General features: G+C 42.1%; 1 protein-coding gene across 1 annotated transcript in view; it reads right to left on the reverse strand.

Moving 5' to 3' along the window:
* The window catches only part of LOC134349005 (serine protease 23-like), a 38,930-nt gene extending 24,761 nt beyond the window's left edge, over nt 1-14,169 (reverse strand). The window contains exon 1 of the mRNA XM_063052841.1: nt 13,831-14,169. The gene's annotated coding sequence lies outside the window, so the exon portion shown is untranslated. The remainder of the gene's footprint in view (nt 1-13,830) is intronic.
* Nucleotides 14,170-15,409: the final 1,240 nt, after the last annotated feature.

Genomic DNA, 15,409 nt, shown 5'->3' on the forward strand with positions numbered 1-15,409 from the left:
GAAAAGCCTCTGACTATCCACATGATCAATGCCTCTCATTATTTTGTACACCTCTATCAGGTCACCTCTCATCCTCCGTCACTCCAGGGAGAAAAGGCCAAGTTCACTCAACCTATTCTCATAAGGCATGTTCCCCGGCCCAAAAGACATCAACAAAAGTATGACTCAAAATTCTTCATTACTGTTTTAAACGACATGGTCTACAAAATGACTCTGAACTCAGTGCGCTCAGGAAAAAAAATGCCTTTTACAAATGCTAAAAGCTCTTAAATAATGTTAAAGGGCGATCACACAAAGCTTGTATTCAGAGGCAGGCTCTTGTATTTGATTCTACGTGACAACAGATTACTCTGCACACTGTTCACTTTACACTCTGCTCAAGCTGAAGATTGGTCCTTCCTTGCACATTCAAACACTTTGCTGGTCACATCTGAAAGTAGCAACGCTCATTTATCTGGACGTATCAGTCCAGTTTATGGATAGCACTGGCATGACACTTCCCAGCCACAAGTGTCAACAGGGCTATCACAACAAGAATACAAAGATAACATCCACCACAGTGGACTGTGTGTCACTGGGGTCTTGCTGAGCTCTCAGCTGTGTGTTTTAGGTGCCAACAGTGGCAAGAAATTGTCAGATGGAGCTTCTAAACGTGGTGTTACAAAGGGAGTGCAAACCACCCAGTTAAGTGAAAAGCAGTATCCGAGGAAGCAAAAGTTGCAAGTTGATGCGTTGCCAAGCTCCTTTGGTGTTTTGGTTTCCTTCGTTCTCCCAGAATCTCTTTTGTCTTCAAGTTTTAAAGTGGCACTGTGGGATTTTGGTTCTGGTACCAGTCGAAGCTGTGAACCTAATTTGCAAATGCTCTACAGTCAAGTTTCACAATCAAAAACAGAAGTTTCAAAGAAACCATGAAACCTAAATTAAATACCAGAAGGCACCCTCAATTTTCTAGGTCATTTTTTTTATACAACTGGCACTGTTGCACTGGCTTGTTTTGCCTGCAATTTTAAAATCATGAAGACATAATCAAGAAATTTATTGAAGTGAGTTATCAAAGTCGATCTTCCGCAAGAAACAAAATACTAGAGGAACTCAAGTGGGTCTCATATGAGAGACAGCTGCCTTTTGGAAGCTTAGCCTGAGTGGCATTGCTCACAAGTCTCTGGCTCCTTGTGACATCGGAGTGGATAAGGTCCTGGTTATTGAGGTTTGCATTCCTCCTGTGACATTGTCCCTGTTCTCACCTGTGGTGGCTGAGAGACACCTTTTGCATGTCCATTCTATCCATGGTGGAGTGTTAGGCTAGACGAATGAGCACTGCTGTATTCAAAACTGACCATTTGTGGAGGGAAATGGACAGTCAATGCTTCCGGTCAACAGCCTTCATCAGGACAAGTCGATATTCTGTTCAGATACACCCAGTAAGATTGCACAAAGACCAGACACATTGGCAGAGATTGCTCAAACACCTTTTTTCTTCTTTAATGAGCTGAATTGTTGTGAGTGTTCATCATTATTTGGACCCATCTGCTGAGGGTGCTAAAATTTCAGTATCTGACAAAATCTAAATATCTGTTTCCCAGTGGAGGCACGCCCCTGCATTTAATCACAAATCCTTTGAAAAAAAATGCCTAAGTAGTTTATAAAATTCACACCATTTCTGCAATATCAACAGTTCAAAGTTCAAAATAAAAGTTTGTTATCAATGTACATGTACGTCACTATATACAGCCCTGAGATTCATTTTCTGTGTGCATACTCAGCAAATCTATTGAATAGTAACTATAACAGGAACAATGGAAGATCAACTAGAGTGCAGAAGACAATAAATTGTGCACATGTAAAGACAAATAAGTAGCAATAAATAATGAGAACATTAGATAACTAGATAAAAAGTCCTTGAAGTGAGATCATTGGTTGTGGGAACATCTCAATGGAAGGGCAAGTGAGTGTAGTTATCCCCTTTTTTCAAGAGCCTGACGGTTGTGGGTAGTAACAGTTCTTGGAACCTGATGGTGCAAGTCCTGAGGCTCTGGTACCTTCTACCTGATGGCAGCAGCACAGCCTGGGTGGTGTGGATCTCTGATGACGGACACTGCCTTCCTGTGACAGTGTTTCATGTAGATGCGTTCAATGGTTCAGAGGGATTTATCTGTGATGTACTGGGTCAAATCCACTACATTTTGCAGGATTTTCCATTCAAAGGCATTGGCGTTTTCATACCAGACCACGATGCTGCCAGTCAATACACTCTTCACCACACATCTATAAAAGTTTATTAAAGTTTTCGATGACATGTCGAATCTCCACAGACTCCTTAAGGAAGTAGAGACACTGCCATGGTTTCTTCCCAATTGTACTTATGTGCTGAGTCCAGATCAGGTCCTCTGACGTAGTAATGCCCAGGAATTTAAAGTTGCTAACCTTCTCTGCCTCTGATCCTCCAGTAAGGACTAGCTCATGGACCTCTAGTTTCCCTCTCCTCAAGTCTACAATCAGTTCCTTGGTCTTGCTGACATTGAGAGAGAGGTTCTTGTTATGACACCACTCAGCCAAATTTTCAATCTCCCTTTGTATGCTGATTCATCACCACCTTTGATGAGGCCCACAAAGTGAATATGGTGTTGGAGCTGTGCTTAGCCACACAGTCATGGGTGTAAAGTGAGTAGAGCAGGGGGCTATGCACACAGCCTTGTGGTACATCTATGCTGCTGAAATCATGGAGGAGATGTTTTCGCCAATCCAAACTGACTGGTGTCTGCAATGAGGAAATCCAGGATCCAATTACACAAGGAGGTATTGAGACCAAGGTCTTGGAGCTTATTGATTAGTTTTGAAGGGATGATGGTATTGAATGCTGAGGTGTAATTGATAAAGGGCATCCTCATGTATGCATCTCTGCTGTCCAGATGTTTCAGGATTGAGTGAAGAGACAATGAGATGGCACCAGCTCTGGACCTGTTCCTCTGATAGGCAAATTGGAGTGGATCCAAGTCACCTCTTGGGCAGGAACCGATATGGATCATCACCAACCTCTCAAAACACTTCACCACTGTGGATGTAGTTATTGAGGTAAGTCACCATGCTCTTCTTGGACACTGGTATAATTGAAGCCTGCTTGAAGCAGGCATATACCACACACTGCCAAAGCAAGTGGTTAAAGATCTCAGTGAACACATCAGCCAGTTGGTCAGCACAGGTCTTTATACATGGCTAGGTACCCCATCTAGACCAGAGGCTTTCCTTGGATTCACCCTCCTGAAGGCAGACTGCACATCAGCTTCTGATACTGAGATCAAAGGATCATCGGTGGATGTGGGGTTCGTGATGGTTTCTCCATGTTCTGACGGTCAAAGCGAGCATAGAAGGTACTGAGCTCAACTGGAAGCAAATCCCTGCCGTCTCCCATGTTGCTTTCCAGAGATCATACCTGCACCTTCTGTAGCTTTCTTGGTCTCCCCAGACTTGAATGCCTCTGATCTGGCCCTCAGCAAATTTCAGATCTCATGGTTCATCCAGGGCATCTGACTGGGGAAGACTCTGAATGATTTAGTGGGGACACAATCACCCACAGCAGTTTTAATAAAATCCACTACAACTATGGTGCATTCATTCAGATCTCTCAACGAGATCTAGTCCACTGACTCAAAGCAATACTGTAATAGCTCATCTGCCTCCCGCAACCACCTCTTTGTTGCCCTAGTCTCTGCAGCCTTGATTTTTGGAGGTAGGAGGAGGGCAGCCAAGTGATCTGATTTACTAAAATGTGGTCTGGGCAAGGAACGGTAAGCATTACTTATCTTAGTGTAGCAGTGGTCTAGTGTGTTGGGACCTCTGATACTACAGGTTATATGTTGGTGATAATTGGGTAGGGTTTTCTTCAAGCAAAACTGGTTGAAGTCTCTGACTACAGTTTGAACTGCATCAGGTTGGGCTGTTTCTTGTCTGTAGACAACATCATACAGTGCTCACTTATAGTTGGTCATGGGTGGTACACAAGCTGCTGTCAGGACCACAATTCCTCCCTTTGCTATCAGGCTCCCAAGGCAAATAGAATGGTCTGCATTTGATTGTTAGGTGTCCCATGTTGGGGGAACATCAGTTTGACAGAGCCACCATGTTGGAGCACCAGTGAGTATTGACCATAAAACACACACCTCCTCCCTTCGCCTTACCCAAGTCTGCAGCTTGGTCCATTCTGTGAATCATAAATCTTTCTGGTCTGACTGCTGCATTCAGCGTGCCCGTAGATAACCAAGTTTCAAAGCAGCAAAAAAATTGAGATGTTTCTCATTAGCCTCTGATACAGCAGTCTTGCCCTCAGATCCTCAATTTTATTCTCCAGCGAATGCACTTTTGCCAACAAAGTGCTGGGTGGAGGACGCCTTATCCGTCGACGGTTCAACCTCATTCCATGTTAAGAGATTGCTTTGCATACAGGAGTTTCCAACTGATCACAAACAATTAATATTTTTTACCAACACCAGTATTGTAATGAAGTGAAGCAGAATTGGACATAGAGTTGCTACGATCAGCACAGACACAGACTAGCAAAACAGTTTCCAAAATACAGCTCTGAAGGCAAGTCCATGTGTGTAGCAGCATTGGCAATACAGGAAAGGCATTAACCAGGCATTGAGACATTCCAAACTTCATCAGTTGTATATTAGACATTTGATGCAAATTGTAAGTTGTCTTCCTTTAGTGAAATTACATGGGCTAGTCTAAATGTGATAGCCCAGTAACTTAACTGTTTAAACACTAGTGCTAGAGATGAAAAGGGCAGCTGGCTCTGTTATTGATCCAACTGAGTTTCATGCTCCTTTTCATTCAAATGCTTTCTCCCTCTCCTTAGACCGTCCCGTCACGCAGGTCGTGTTTGTGCTGCGGTCGGAGGTCTTCTATCCCCACACACAGAGCGGCTTTTCACTCTTTCCAACCTTGGTGCACTCCCCTACATTTACTATCCCCCTGCTACGATCATTCTGACATACTTTCAGCTCCTCTTTTGGGAACTCCTATTTACACCTTTCCATTTGCTTTTCAATCTCTCAGTACTACTTTCCCTTGCATCCCTCAGGTCTGCCGATTGCTTTACCGATCCAGTGCCTCACTCTTTACCTTATTCCTGCTGTACCCAGTCCTACTGGCTATTTCCTGGTATCAGGTGGAGAGTAGTAAACTGGCTGAAAACTGGCTTCTGTGACGGTGGGCAACTCAGCATGAAACTAAGGTGGATTATCCGGCTAAATATGGCTGCGGCCACGGTTGTTGGAACTTGGGAGTGTTCTTGAGGCTTCCTCCTCTTGGCAGCTATTTAGTTGTTTTTAATCACTCATAAAGAGATAGAGTCATAAAGAGCTTTACAGCTCCGAAACAGGTCCTTAGTCCAACTCATCCAAGATGACTAAGGTGCCTTTTTGAGCTAGCCCATTTGCCTGCTTTTGGCCCATATTCCATTATGCATGAACACATACAAATGTTTTGAAACATTTTATCTACCACTTCCTCTGACAGCTCTTTACCTACCAACTCTTTGCGGAGAAACTTGCTCACCAAGTCTCACTTAAGTTTTCCCACAACACCTTAAACCTAGGGCCTATTGCAGTGATTCCCAATGGGGACATTAGGGGAAATAGAAGAGTTGCTGGGGGGGCATTCAAGATTCTTGGGGGCAGGAAGGTAAGTGGCACCCTGACTTGAGGTACGACATTTGATTAACTGTTAGTAGAGCAGGCACTTCCAACAATAAAGGATGAGGCACTGGAACACAGGAAGAACCATAACTCTGCAGAGAGTGAGCACTCCGCAACAGAACACATCTGAAACTCAGCAATCTCACCTGACCTTACCAACCACACAGACATTATTGAGGATGTATAAATTGGCAACCAGGGTGCCCAACAGTCCCTCCCTGACTCACAGCACGGAGCAAGTTCATGCAATTTAATAGTTGGTAAGTAAAGTACACCATCTCAACTTTCTCTACAGATCTATGGAGAACAGGTTGGGCAATGGTACAGTGCTGACTGGAATCAAATAGTGGAACAGAGCCAGTCAGTGAGCTTTCTGACCCTGCTGATTCTTCTTAAGGCATTCAAAGTGACCTCGGCTTCATATTGTGGTCAAGAACCATCTTGGAGGTCAGTCACGCTAACTGGAATAGTATAAAAGTAGCTTGATGAACACCAGTTCTATCCCAACTGACATTCAGATTCCAATCTGAATCCTTGTCAATGTAATTTTCATTGTTGTGATCATCTTCAACTTCGCCTCGTCTTTGCGTGCCACTACCATTGTTTCGTCCATATCAACTCACTGCCATCGCCAACATCCGATAGACATTCCCAGTTTGTTTTATTTTTTTAATTTCAATTTAGTCCTGTTAATGATGGACTAATACATACAGTGCAATCTCTAGGAGTCTGAAGGCAGTGAAGCCTTGAATTCTAAAGAAACAGAAACTACAGGAAGTGCGCCAATGTAAAGTTACATACCTGGAGTATGGCTTTATTCCGTTCCCGTCAGATCAGCGACGCCCCATGTGTCTTATTTGTAATACTGTACTGTCTAACAAAGCCATGAAACTATCAAAATTGCACAAACACTTCTGTAAGACACCCTGAAAAGGCTACTTATGGTATTACTCAGTTCCAGAAGATGAAAGAAGCATTTGAAAATGGTTACACACTCAAGTCATTTGCCAAAAAAGCTAAAAATTACCTTGATAGTGGTCTCATCGCTTCTTTAAACATTTCCAAAATGACAGTAAAGCGTGGAAAATCTCATACAATTGGCAAAAGATTAATAATGCCTGCTGTATCAGAAGTGTTCATCACTGTTTTTAAAATGGATACCAGTATTTTAAAATCAATTCCTCTGAGTAACATCTCTGTAGCTCATCATATTGATGAAATGAGTGATGATGCTGAGCATCAACTATGCACAGAGCTACCCAAAAACAGAATTTGGGATACAACTGGATGAATCAACTGTGTGAGACAATGATACATTGCTAATGGCATTTGTATGGTTCATCAAAAATGGAAAAGTTTATGAAGATGTCCAATCACAAACAAGAGAAAATCTGCAGATGCTAGAAATCCAAGCAACGAAACGTCAACTGTGCGTTTTTCCATAGATGCTGCCTGGCCTGCTGTGTTCCTCCAGCATTTTGTGTGTGTTGCTACGTTTATGAAGAGATTCTCTTTGTAAAAAATTAAAAATATCAACAACGAATCAATCTCCAGCTCAAAATGTATATTGAGAATAAAAGTATTCCGATTAGGAACATGATTTCTTGTGCAACAGATGGAGCATCAAATATGACAGGTCACCATGCTGGTTTAGAGGCATTCATGAAAAAAGAAATTCCAAGTCTGTTTGCAATCCGTTGTGTAATTCATCGTCAAAATCTCGCTGCCAAAAACCTCAGCCAGCCACTTGGTTTTCAAGCATGTCTCTTGTAATATCTGTTATCAACAAAATTAAAGCTCATCCACTAAATAACAATATTTTGCCAGTCACTCCAAGATAATGATCAAGAGTTTGAACTCTTCCTTCTTCACACAGAAGTGTGTTGGCTGTCAAAAGGCTGCTTCTTAAAACATTTCTTTGATCTTTTTGACAATGTGGTTGAATTCTTGCTCAATGTCGACAAGAGCTTGGGAAACAAGATTGAACTTGAATGTGGAGATGTGGTATACCTAGCTGATCTGTATGACAAAATGAACATTCTAAATATGAAGCTGTAGGGTGAGAATTTCAATTTAATCCAGGCAAAAAGTGCAGTGGCCACTTTGATCACAAAATTGGAAATATATAAGCAGAACATTAGGAGAATAATGTTTGCACAGTTTCCCTGCATGGAAAGTATGGCATTTCACAGACGATCTGAAAATATCAGACTGAGGAATTAACCCATTTCTTTACAACGTGGAAGAACAGGAAGAGAGCTTGCAAGAAGAAATTATCAAAGTTCAGAATAATGAAGAAGCAAAAATGCTTTTCAAAAATGTCAGTTTTTGTGGTATGTGGCTACATTGCCATATGAAGTTTCCTAGTCTTTGGAGATGAACCAAACTGCTCTTCATTGTACTTTCATCCTCCTACCTTGTTGAAAGAGGCTTCAGTGCCGTGAACCACATACTCACAAAAACACAGAAACCTCTTAGACATTGTTATGTGTGGGAACTTAAGGCTTTTGCTGTCACAACTTGAACCAGATATTTCAACTCTTGCTAAAAACCATCAAGCCCAAGGAGCACACTGATATCGAAGCTGCTGTACAGCGTGCAGGTACAGTGTAAGCTAGATTTAACGATAAATAAAAACTTAATGCAGAATCACTTTTCTCATGTTAGCATATGGTAGACATGGTTTTACACTGTGGGGGTGCCGGTAAGTATATTGTGTCTAAGAGGGGGCACTGGCAAGTACGAAGGTACTTTGGGCTAAAAAGGTTGGGAGACACTGACCTATAGTTTTAGAAATGTCTCCACTGGGAGAAAAACTGCAACCATCCACCTTATATATACCTCTCATGATTTTAAACCTTTAAAGCGGTACTGTCACTGCCCTCTACCTTTTGACTACAAGGAGAATAGTCCCAACCTATGCAGTTTCTCCATGTTGCTCAATCATTCCAGACCCTTTAACATCCTTATGAAGCTTCTCTGCACCCTCTCTAGCTTAATCACATCCTTCCTACCATACGGCAACCGGAACTCCAAGAGAAGTCTCAGAAATGCCTCGTACACAATGCTCCACCCGATGAAGCCATGCTTGCCATATGGCTTTTACACCACTTTATCCACCTGTGTTGCCATTTGCAGAGAACAATGGACTTATACTCTGCTGTCTCTCTGCTCTACAAAACTTCCTGGCATCCTGCCATTCACTCTACCCTGGCTAAACTTCCCAAAATGCATCACTTCACTCTTGTCTGAGTTGAATTCCATCTGCCATTCATTTGCCCTCTCTCCCTGGTGGTAACATTGCAGAACTTAGATCTATTTAATCCATTTATTGCAAGATAGTTGAGCTCTGTTTATTGCAAGCTGCCTAGCATGCACACAGTCCTGTGCTAGAGTTTAATCAGGATGACACCTTAGATATACTTGGTTCTACCTCTAACATGTTCTTCTGCATTCCTCATTGAACCAGGCTTAACTGTAACAACAGGACAAGTGATATGGTAGGTGTGAGGTTACATCTTGTGGCAGTGTGTATTTCTGCTGCTGCTGAACATGCACAACATCCCATGAGTACGAAGTTTTGAAATACCAAGCCATTTGACAAAATCCGAAATGCAACTATAAAATGCGAGAAAGACTCATCAGGTCAGGCAGCATCCGTGGAGAGAGAAATAGAGTTAACATTTCAGGCCACTGACACTGATAGAGAAAAGTTAGCTTTAAGCTGCAGACACAAGGGTTGAGGGATGAATAAGAGAAAATGAACATCTCTGATAGAATGAGATCAAAATTGCCACGAGGATAAGCTGTAAATAGTCATACAATTGGTAAGTTAATTATGGCAGAGACAGACACAAACAAAGTCTATGAGATGTATGTGTATCAATGTATAATCTAGGAATCTATAGATGTATAATTTCCTAGCAGGCCAGACTGTGCTAATGAAGATAAGAAATCTGAGCCAATATTACACATGGATGTCTTACACTAAAACTGGCCAGTTTTGATAAATACAGAAACTAAGTTATCTGAAGCCAGAGTATTTAGTATTGATTTCAAACCACTGCAGAGATTACACTGCTCTAGACAGCTGCCGTTGGTCATTTCCAAACAATGAGGTTGTAACAGGACCACACCAGACTGGGACTCCTTCGATGAAGTCATTGTTTTCCTTTCTCCTGGTGGCACCAGCCTCAGCTCTCCATTTGCCCCCACACTTCCCCACTCTTCCAAGTTGTAGAACTCAAACCCTTAAACTCCACAACTGAGGAGTGGCTCAACTACCCAACACCCCCCACCCCCTGCATCTCCACCAGCATTACCCAAAAGGCAATAACTGTTCTGGTAGCCAAACCCTAAATTTACCACACCTCTCCTCATAGGACTCCAATTCTCCTACGAACAAAGGTTCCCCATTGCTTGGCCCTGATCTTCCAGCAAATTCTACAAAAACCACTGCCCTATCTCTATCTAGTCCTGACGAAGGGTCTCGGCCTGAAACGTCGACTGCGCCTCTTCCTATAGATGCTGCCTGGCCTGCTGCGTTCACCAGCAACTTTGATGTGTGTTGCTTGGATTTCCAGCATCTGCAGAGTTCCTGTTGTTTGCCCTATCTCCCCCTCCACTCAAGTCAGTGGTCAGGATTAAACCTATCCTACCCTGATATCACCAAAAACTTGGCTTTTGTTACCGATGTTTCAGCAATGCATGGCAGAAAGGTTAATAATGTTCACAGAATTATCCAAATCTTTGTACACTATTACAATCTTCAATCATTGGACACAACCAAATTCATCACTGAGAGTGCAATTTTTAAGTGCGGACTTGACCTATGCCAGTGACTTGCCACCCATCTCAATCATCAATTTTAATCTCTGCCAAAATGGGCACTGCTTTAATAAGGTGCATTCACCAGCTGCATAAAAGAAAACTGATATTACATAATTAATTCACCAGCTATAATTTATGTCAAAAAACAAGGAAAGTTGAGTTATGTAGTTCTGAACAGTTACACTTGATTACATCCCAATGCACAATCTTTGGGTGCACAAGCCTGTCCAAATATAATCAGCATAATACAGGCATATTTACAAGAATGAACAACAAACAAAAACACAAGAAAATCTGCAGATGCTGGAAATCAAAGTAACACACAGAAAATGCTGGAGGAACTCAGTGGGCCAGGCATTATACAGTTGACGTTTCAGGCTAAGATGCTTCATCAGGACTTCATCAGTCCTGATGAAGGGTCTTGGCCAAAACATCAACTGTTCACTTTTTTCCATAGATGCTGCCTGTCTTGCTGAGTTCCTCCAGTATTTCCTAAGCATACTAAAAGCACGAGTTTTTATTTCCAAAATATAATCACAGAGAGATTGCTTTGTTGTTCTATAATGTGCAAAATGTATGAATGATTCTACAGGATAAACTGGCAAAGATGAAATGAATGGACGGTCAACCACATGTTGCACTAAAACATCAGGGCAATAACGGTTGGGGAAGAATCATCTCTGGCATTAAAACACACACTGCTTCACATATGTCTGAGATGGCCCAGAAAATTAAACACAGTTTCCAAAGTGACACCATTAAGACAATAATTAAAGCATTTTCAAAGCTCTAGATCTACCTGGAGAAGTAAGAAATTATCTTGTTTCAAATTTGCCCTTTAAAATCTTTTAGGGCAAATGAATCTATGCAGCTGACAAAAAAAAAGACAATCCACATATTCGAGGATTAAATTAAAAGGTTAACAATCATATACTATTCAGATTAGTGCAATTCTGTTCTCTTTCAGTGTGTTTATGAGAGCTGTAGATAAGGCAATTCCTTGACTTCCAAGTCCTGGGATAAGAGCACTTTTGTGGTCTTGCACTCTATCATCACCAATGCTCAGGTGTTTTGATATTAAATTTATGTTAGAATCATGTGGACAAGTGCTCTCTTCAGTAACATTTGTCACATCACATTGCGAAGATTTTTTTGTCCCATCATTAATTATGATCAATGAATAAACATCATTTGTACAACTACAACCTGCCCAACCACCCACTACCTATGACCCCTTCCCCCACCACCCCACATCAAACTGAGGTCTGCATCCAGGTTTGAAAACAAGGATGTACACATTTTTAAGCAACTGCACTACAGTGTGCAAGGTCAAAGGACTAACCTGCTGCAGTGGCAATGCACTCCTCAGTGCAGACAAAAGAAGAATTGTGGGAGAAAACCACAGGTCAAGATAGGAATGGACAATGTGAAGTTAGCAATGGAAAGGGGCTTGGTATCAATAGAAATGAAAAGGAAAGGGTCAAGATCTCAAATTCATTTTGAGAGTAAGATGTTGATTGATGGGATGGAAGATGTGGCACAAAATAACTACCACTAAGTAAAGTGAACTTGTGACTTCATCTCCATGGGGTAACTGGAAAATTTACCACAATCGATGACTGGGGGACGGGAGGGTGGTTGGGAGTAGAGATGTCAGAACATTGGAAGAAAAGGGGACATCGCTAAAAATCCAAGGAATTGTTCAAGGGAAATTCCACTCTTCTTCTTTCTCCTAACTTTGAAAGTATTTCATTGAAAGCATTTAGCCAATTCCCTTCTGACTCATTGGTAACTTTCAACTTCTACCATCATTTCATCCAATCAATTTCAGATCATACTAAAAAGAATTTTCTGCATCTTTTTGCCAATTATTTGACATATAGCATGTGCCATCTAGTCATTGATTCTCCAGTTGGTGAAAGCAATTTTGCTTAACCACAGTATTCTCAAGTCTGAACATCTCCATGAAATTCTTTAATCTAATGAGAACAATCAGTCTGGAAATGTTGATGACAGTTTACAGCTAATGGAACTGAATACACTTTTGGCTGTGCTAATATCCCGTTGGTGATATGATTCAACTCTGGGAAGCAAGCGTAACTACAACAAATCTAAACTCCAAATCACTGCTGATCTCTCAGGATTTGAAAATGGACCAGCCAGAGATCAGAGTAACAACTCAACCTACACATTTTGATCGCCTGCGATTTTAACCATTTAAACCCTTAATGCAATACAAAATGCTAAGCAATACCAAAAAAAAGAGATCCAGACAGTCAGATTAACTGTTCGATAATCACTTGGAAATAAAAGAAAAGAATTGCGGATAATAGTTTGGTCATTCCTAGCGGTCGTGCGCTAAATCGGCGCCCCGGGCACGCCCTCGCCTAGGGAGGAATCGGCTGAAAGCCTTGAGCGGGGTGGATCACTCGGCGCCGAATAGGCTTAAATGGGTAGGGGGTGCGGGGGAGAAAATGAATTAATTACTGTCATTAGTCGGATTTGGTATAACGACAAACCTTTGTCGGAGGGATAAGGACCGGGAGATGCAACGATATCCCCACCTGTATTCAAATGAACATGAATCTGACCGCCCGTCTCATGGTGCCACACCCAATGCAAAAGGAGATTCATGCAGCGTTCAGCGGCCTGATAAACCGGACAACGTGGTGTCTACTTTAAACACGGTTCGCCGAAGCGCTTACGGTCAATTGTTCAGGGAAATGATAAACGATGAATGAACAATTATCGAACAACACCTCTGGGCATCGTCTCACCCTTCCTTTGCTTCACGACGGGATGCATTACTACTGGATCTCGTTCGCGGAAAGCCAACATCTTAGCTATTACTTAAAAATTTTAAAACTATTTAAATCCGATTAACTGACATGAAAGCACAAATAAAACGAAACAAAATTGCAGAGACCTAAAATCTGAAAAAGAAACTTAAATGCCAGAACTGCTCAGCAGGTCCGGCGGCACCTGTGGGAAGAGAAAACAGAGTTAATGTTTCAGGTAGAAGAACCGAATGAAAGGAACACATCAGTCTGGCGGCGTGCTGCTCTATTTGCTTTCAGTTTGAAGTTTATTATGATTTCCTTAAAATCCATGCTTCTGATTTCAATTAACTTTTGGGTGCTTGACGGGACTAAGTTCACCAACATATGTCAGTTTAATTAAGAGTTTAAACCATTGCTGCTCCGGTAACGTTATTTCATGGCATCCCCACGCAGAACTACAACACCCGCTTCCCGCTGAAAGTTATCGCTAAAAAGAACTGAGTACAAAAAAATTAATTCATTACCTGTTTTTAAAAGGCTTTCCCCACGGAGATTTTGTTTTTCTCAGCGATGTATCTATCTTATACTCTAGCAGGCGCACAGTCTTTCATTCTGTGTCAGGTCCTGTCGATATAAAAACGCACTGACAGGATGCTCAACACTTCGTAGGCATAGGTGATTCCGGTTGGATATTTTCCTACCTATGTGAATTGAAATACTTCCTGCCAGACGGTTTATTTTTTTTCCATAGAGCTGTGAGAACTGCCTCGGACAACTGCTGCCGCCTCTCCTCACTGAACCTTCAGCGCAAGTTCCTGGGAAAGTTTTTCCCCTGAACTTTCTCTTGGTTTTCTCAGTGCTGTGTTCATCATCACGTGGGTCCAGGCGACGCCCAATACTTACATCAGGCCAACTCGACACCCTCCCCCCCACTCACCAACCGCCAGCAGTGTGCTAGTATAATCTCAAAGGAGCCACTCGATAAGATCGTCCCATCTAATTACAATGGCAATGCAGTGTAGAGGGGGTTTCCAGACACATTTATTGGTAGTTTTCCAGCTCTTTGATCACCATAATTTAGTTGAAGAATAACGTAATGCGTTTTAATAATTGTTACACTCGGGGCGCTTTAGAGTTGTCGAAAGTCATGGTCTGTGCACAAGACCCCCCAAGTAACCAGATATTATTTTGTATCCAAGCTGTGCACAGCAACAAGTGGAGAGGCAAAGCGATGCGCGATGAACCACGGCAGCAGGCTGTGATATAACGAAAATAACCAGCGTTCACACAAATCGCACGATGCCTGTGCAAGGCTGCAAAGGGAGGTAGACGCACCCAGCTCCAGTACAGGAACAGTCCTGCCCACCATTGAGGGCATTTTCAAGATGTGGTGTCCCAAGAAGGTGGCATCAAGTGTTGTACTCATTATCTCCACCATCCCCCTCATGTTCCGTTCTCATTACTACCATTGGGAAGAGGTGCAGGAACGTGAAGACTGCCCTCGGCTTTTTACGAACGGCTCTCTTCCCCTTCAGAATTCTGAATAGTCCATGAACCCAGGATCATTACTTAGTTATTCCTCTTTTACACTAATTATTTATTTATGTAACTTAACATTGTCTTTGTTCAATTCTGGCACCATCTGTAAGGAGTTCTCCCTGTGACCGTGTGGGTTTCCTCCGGGTGCTCCTGTTCCTTCTCACGGTCCAAAGACGTACCGGTTAGTAGGTAAATCATCATGTGGTTAGACTAGTGTTAAATAGGCGAGTTCCTGGGCGGTGCAGCTCGTTCTGTGCTGTATCTCTAAATAAACAGGTATCAAACCTGCTTGCAGTTATAAATTATTGATTAGGTGAGTGGTGATCCTGGGGTAACTGAGATGAATATGGGGAGAATAGGATTAGCCTAAATCAGCAAGGACCCAATGGAACAAAAGGGTTGTTTCATGCTTCCAGCTCTGAAATAAAGTCAATATTAGCTTCCTTGAGGTAAAAGAAATCTTAACTATTTAATCTTTCTCTATTTAATTTCTGATAGTGCGGTGACTCACTGCAAGTTGCTCTCTTCATCTCCAAATCACTAGTTCTATTATCGAACTACCCT

The sequence above is a fragment of the Mobula hypostoma genome, chromosome 7, assembly GCF_963921235.1.
Source record: "Mobula hypostoma chromosome 7, sMobHyp1.1, whole genome shotgun sequence".
Lineage (NCBI taxonomy): Eukaryota > Metazoa > Chordata > Chondrichthyes > Myliobatiformes > Myliobatidae > Mobula > Mobula hypostoma.